Consider the following 6,282-nt stretch of genomic DNA (forward strand, 5'->3'; position numbering starts at 1 on the left):
CGGTAGGCAGCTGAAAGGCACCACAAAAGTTGTTCTACCTGCTTTCTGGGCTGAGATGGGGAACGGCTGAATTTTGGACTCGGCTGCTGACAAAATGTTCCAAACACACCCCATGCACAACTCCACCGGCAAAGGTGCCAGAAACGAGTTCTGTTGGTAGTTTTTACACTACCCCGGTAGGCAGCTGAAAGGCACCACAAAACTTTTTGTACCTGCTTTCTGGGCTGAGATGGGGAACAGCTGAGTTTTGGACTCGGCTGCTGACAAAATGTTCCAAACACACCCCATGCACAACTCCACCGAGGAAGGTGCCAGAAACGAGTTCTGTTGGTAGTTTTTACGTTCCTCCGGTAGACAGCTGAAAGGCACCACAAAGGTTTTTCTACCTGCTTTCTGGGCTGAGGTGGGGAACGGCTAAATATTGGACTCGGCATGTGACAAGAATGTTCCAATCACAGCCCATGCACAACTCCACCGGGGAAGGTGCCAGAAAGGAGTTCTGCTGGTAGTTTTTACACTACCCCGGTAGGCAGCTGAAAGGCACCAGAAAACTTGTTCTACCTGCTTTCTGGGCTGAGAAGGAGAATCGCTGAATTTTGGACTCGGCTGCTGACAAAATGTTCCAAACACACCCCATGCACAACTCCACCGGGGAAGGTGCCAGAAACGAGTTCTGTTGGTAGTTTTTACACTACCCCGGTAGGCAGCTGAAAGGCACCACAAAACTTGTTCTACCTGCTTTCTGGGCTGAGATGGGGAACCGCTGAATTTTGGACTCGGCTGGTGACAAAATGTTCCAAACACACCCCATGCACAGCTCCACCGGCAAAGGTGCCAGAAACGAGTTCTGTTGGTAGTTTTTACAGTACCCCGGTAGGAAGCTGAAAGGCACCACAAAACTTGTTCTACCTGCTTTCTGGGCTGAGATGGGGAACGGCTGAATTTTGGACTCGGCTGGTAACAAAATGTTCCAAACACACCCCATGCACAACTCCACCGAGGAAGGTGCCAGAAACGAGTTCTGTTGGTAGTTTTTACACTACCCCGGTAGGCAGCTGAAAGGCACCACAAAACTTGTTCTACCTGCTTTCTGGGCTGAGATGGGGAACGGCTGAATTTTGGACTCGGCTGCTGACAAAATGTTCCAAACACACCCCATGCACAACTCCACCGAGGAAGGTGCCAGAAACGAGTTCTCTTGGTAGTTTTTACACTACCCCGGTAGGCAGCTGAAAGGCACCACAAAACTTGTTCTACCTGCTTTCTGGGCTTAGATGGAGAATCGCTGAATTTTGGACTCGGCTGGTGACAAAATGTTCTAAACACACCCCATGCACAACTCCACCGAGGAAGGTGCCAGAAACGAGTTCTCTTGGTAGTTTTTACACTACCCCGGTAGGCAGCTGAAAGGCACCACAAAACTTGTTCTACCTGCTTTCTGGGCTGAGATGGGGAACGGCTGAATTTTGGACTCGGCTGCTGACAAAATGTTCCAAACACACCCCATGCACAGCTCCACCGGCAAAGGTGCCAGAAACGAGTTCTGTTGGTAGTTTTTACGTTCCTCCGGTAGACAGCTGAAAGACACCACAAAGGTTTTTCTACCTGCTTTCTGGGCTGAGGTGGGGAACGGCTAAATATTGGACTCGGCATGTGACAAGAATGTTCCAATCACAGCCCATGCACAACTCCACCGGGGAAGGTGCCAGAAAGGAGTTCTGCTGGTAGTTTTTACAGTACCCCGGTAGGCAGCTGAAAGGCACCACAAAACTTGTTCTACCTGCTTTCTGGGCTGAGAAGGAGAATCGCTGAATTTTGGACTCGGCTGCTGACAAAATGTTCCAAACACACCCCATGCACAACTCCTCCGGGGAAGGTGCCAGAAACGAGTTCTGTTGGTAGTTTTTACAGTACCCCAGTAGGCATCTGAAAGGCACCACAAAAGTTGTTCTACCTGCTTTCTGGGCTGAGATGGGGAACGGCTGAATTTTGGACTCGGCTGGTGACAAAATGTTCTAAACACACCCCATGCACAGCTCCACCGGGGAAGGTGCCAGAAACGAGTTCTGTTGGTAGTTTTTACACTACCCCGGTAGGCAGCTGAAAGGCACCACAAAAGTTGTTCTACCTGCTTTCTGGGCTGAGATGGGGAACGGCTGAATTTTGGACTCGGCTGGTGACAAAATGTTCCAAACACACCCCATGCACAGCTCCACCGGCAAAGGTGCCAGAAACGAGTTCTGTTGGTAGTTTTTACACTACCCCGGTAGGCAGCTGAAAGGCACCACAAAACTTTTTGTACCTGCTTTCTGGGCTGAGATGGGGAACAGCTGAGTTTTGGACTCGGCTGCTGACAAAATGTTCCAAACACACCCCATGCACAACTCCACCGAGGAAGGTGCCAGAAACGAGTTCTGTTGGTAGTTTTTACACTACCCCGGTAGGCAGCTGAAAGGCACCAGAAAACTTGTTCTACCTGCTTTCTGGGCTGAGATGAGGAACGGCTGAATTTTGGACTCGGCTGGTAACAAAATGTTCCAAACACACCCCATGCACAACTCCACCGGGGAAGGTGCCAGAAACGAGTTCTGTTGGTAGTTTTTACACTACCCCGGTAGGCAGCTGAAAGGCACCACAAAACTTGTTCTACCTGCTTTCTGGGCTGAGATGGGGAACCGCTGAATTTTGGACTCGGCTGGTAACAAAATGTTCCAAACACACCCCATGCACAACTCCTCCGGGGAAGGTGCCAGAAACGAGTTCTGTTGGTAGTTTTTACACTACCCCGGTAGGCAGCTGAAAGGCACCACAAAACTTGTTCTACCTGCTTTCTGGGCTGAGAAGGAGAATCGCTGAATTTTGGACTCGGCTGCTGACAAAATGTTCCAAACACACCCCATGCACAACTCCTCCGGGGAAGGTGCCAGAAAAGAGTTCTGTTGGTAGTTTTTACAGTACCCCAGTAGGCATCTGAAAGGCACCACAAAAGTTGTTCTACCTGCTTTCTGGGCTGAGACGGGGAACGGCTGAATTTTGGACTCGGCTGCTGACAAAATGTTCTAAACACACCCCATGCACAACTCCACCGGGGAAGGTGCCAGAAACGAGTTCTGTTGGTAGTTTTTACACTACCCCGGTAGGCAGCTGAAAGGCACCACAAAAGTTGTTCTACCTGCTTTCTGGGCTGAGATGGGGAACGGCTGAATTTTGGACTCGGCTGGTGACAAAATTTTCCAAACACACCCCATGCACACCTCCACCGGCAAAGGTGCCAGAAACGAGTTCTGTTGGTAGTTTTTACACTACCCCGGTAGGCAGCTGAAAGGCACCACAAAACTTTTTGTACCTGCTTTCTGGGCTGAGATGGGGAACAGCTGAGTTTTGGACTCGGCTGGTGACAAAATGTTCCAAACACACCCCATGCACAACTCCACCGAGGAAGGTGCCAGAAACGAGTTCTGTTGGTATTTTTTACACTACCCCGGTAGGCAGCTGAAAGGCACCAGAAAACTTGTTCTACCTGCTTTCTGGTCTGAGATGAGGAACGGCTGAATTTTGGACTCGGCTGGTAACAAAATGTTCCAAACACACCCCATGCACAACTCCACCGGGGAAGGTGCCAGAAACGAGTTCTGCTGGTAGTTTTTACACTACCCCGGTAGGCAGCTGAAAGGCACCACAAAACTTGTTCTACCTGCTTTCTGGGCTGAGAAGGAGAATCGCTGAATTTTGGACTCGGCTGCTGACAAAATGTTCCAAACACACCCCATGCACAACTCCTCCGGGGAAGGTGCCAGAAACGAGTTCTGTTGGTAGTTTTTACACTACCCCGGTAGGCAGCTGAAAGGCACCACAAAAGTTGTTCTACCTGCTTTCTGGGCTGAGATGGGGAACGGCTGAATTTTGGACTCGGCTGGTGACAAAATTTTCCAAACACACCCCATGCACACCTCCACCGGCAAAGGTGCCAGAAACGAGTTCTGTTGGTAGTTTTTACACTACCCCGGTAGGCAGCTGAAAGGCACCACAAAACTTTTTGTACCTGCTTTCTGGGCTGAGATGGGGAACAGCTGAGTTTTGGACTCGGCTGCTGACAAAATGTTCCAAACACACCCCATGCACAACTCCACCGAGGAAGGTGCCAGAAACGAGTTCTGTTGGTAGTTTTTACACTACCCCGGTAGGCAGCTGAAAGGCACCACAAAACTTGTTCTACCTGCTTTCTGGGCTGAGATGAGGAACGGCTGAATTTTGGACTCGGCTGCTGACAAAATGTTCCAAACACACCCCATGCACAACTCCTCCGGGGAAGGTGCCAGAAACGAGTTCTGTTGGTAGTTTTTACAGTACCCCGGTAGGCAGCTGAAAGGCACCACAAAAGTTTTTCTACCTGCTTTCTGGGCTGAGGTGGGGAACGGCTAAATATTGGACTCGGCTGGTGACAAAATGTTCCAAACACACCCCATGCACAACTCCACCGGGGAAGGTGCCAGAAACGAGTTCTGTTGGTAGTTTTTACAGTACCCCAGTAGGCAGCTGAAAGGCACCACAAAAGTTTTTCTACCTGCTTTCTGAGCTTAGATGGGGATCAGCTGAATTTTGGACTCGGCTGGTGACAAAATGTTCCAAACACACCCCATGCACAACTCCACCGGGGAAGGTGCCAGAAACGAGTTCTGTTGGTAGTTTTTACACTACCCCGGTAGGCAGCTGAAAGGCACCACAAAACTTGTTCTACCTGCTTTCTGGGCTGAGAAGGAGAATCGCTGAATTTTGGACTCGGCTGCTGACAAAATGTTCCAAACACACCCCATGCACAACTCCACCGGGGAAGGTGCCAGAAACGAGTTCTGTTGGTAGTTTTTACACTACCCCGGTAGGCAGCTGAAAGGCACCACAAAAGTTTTTCTACCTGCTTTCTGGGCTGAGGTGGGGAACGGCTGAATATTGGACTCGGCTGCTGACAAAATGTTCCAAACACACCCCATGCACAACTCCACCGGGGAAGGTGCCAGAAACGAGTTCTGTTGGTAGTTTTTACAGTACCCCAGTAGGCAGCTGAAAGGCACCACAAAAGTTTTTCTACCTGCTTTCTGAGCTTAGATGGGGATCAGCTGAATTTTGGACTCGGCTGCTGACAAAATGTTCCAAACACACCCCATGCACAACTCCACCGGGGAAGGTGCCAGAAACGAGTTCTGTTGGTAGTTTTTACACTACCCCGGTAGGCAGCTGAAAGGCACCACAAAACTTGTTCTACCTGCTTTCTGGGCTGAGAAGGAGAATCGCTGAATTTTGGACTCGGCTGCTGACAAAATGTTCCAAACACACCCCATGCACAACTCCACCGGGGAAGGTGCCAGAAACGAGTTCTGTTGGTAGTTTTTACACTACCCCGGTAGGCAGCTGAAAGGCACCACAAAACTTGTTCTACCTGCTTTCTGGGCTGAGATGGGGAACCGCTGAATTTTGGACTCGGCTGGTGACAAAATGTTCCAAACACACCCCATGCACAGCTCCACCGGCAAAGGTGCCAGAAACGAGTTCTGTTGGTAGTTTTTACAGTACCCCGGTAGGAAGCTGAAAGGCACCACAAAACTTGTTCTACCTGCTTTCTGGGCTGAGATGGGGAACGGCTGAATTTTGGACTCGGCTGGTAACAAAATGTTCCAAACACACCCCATGCACAGCTCCACCGAGGAAGGTGCCAGAAACGAGTTCTGTTGGTAGTTTTTACACTACCCCGGTAGGCAGCTGAAAGGCACCACAAAACTTGTTCTACCTGCTTTCTGGGCTTAGATGGAGAATCGCTGAATTTTGGACTCGGCTGGTGACAAAATGTTCCAAACACACCCCATGCACACCTCCACCGGGGAAGGTGCCAGAAACGAGTTCTGTTGGTAGTTTTTACAGTACCCCAGTAGGCAGCTGAAAGGCACCACAAAACTTGTTCTACCTGCTTTCTGGGCTGAGATGGGGAACGGCTGAATTTTGGACTCGGCTGCTGACAAAATGTTCCAAACACACCCCATGCACAGCTCCACCGGCAAAGGTGCCAGAAACGAGTTCTGTTGGTAGTTTTTACGTTCCTCCGGTAGACAGCTGAAAGACACCACAAAGGTTTTTCTACCTGCTTTCTGGGCTGAGGTGGGGAACGGCTAAATATTGGACTCGGCATGTGACAAGAATGTTCCAATCACACCCCATGCACAACTCCACCGGGGAAGGTGCCAGAAAGGAGTTCTGCTGGTAGTTTTTACAGTACCCCGGTAGGCAGCTGAA

The sequence above is a fragment of the Falco biarmicus genome, unplaced genomic scaffold (genome assembly GCF_023638135.1).
Source record: "Falco biarmicus isolate bFalBia1 unplaced genomic scaffold, bFalBia1.pri scaffold_103, whole genome shotgun sequence".
In the NCBI taxonomy this organism is placed as follows: domain Eukaryota; kingdom Metazoa; phylum Chordata; class Aves; order Falconiformes; family Falconidae; genus Falco; species Falco biarmicus.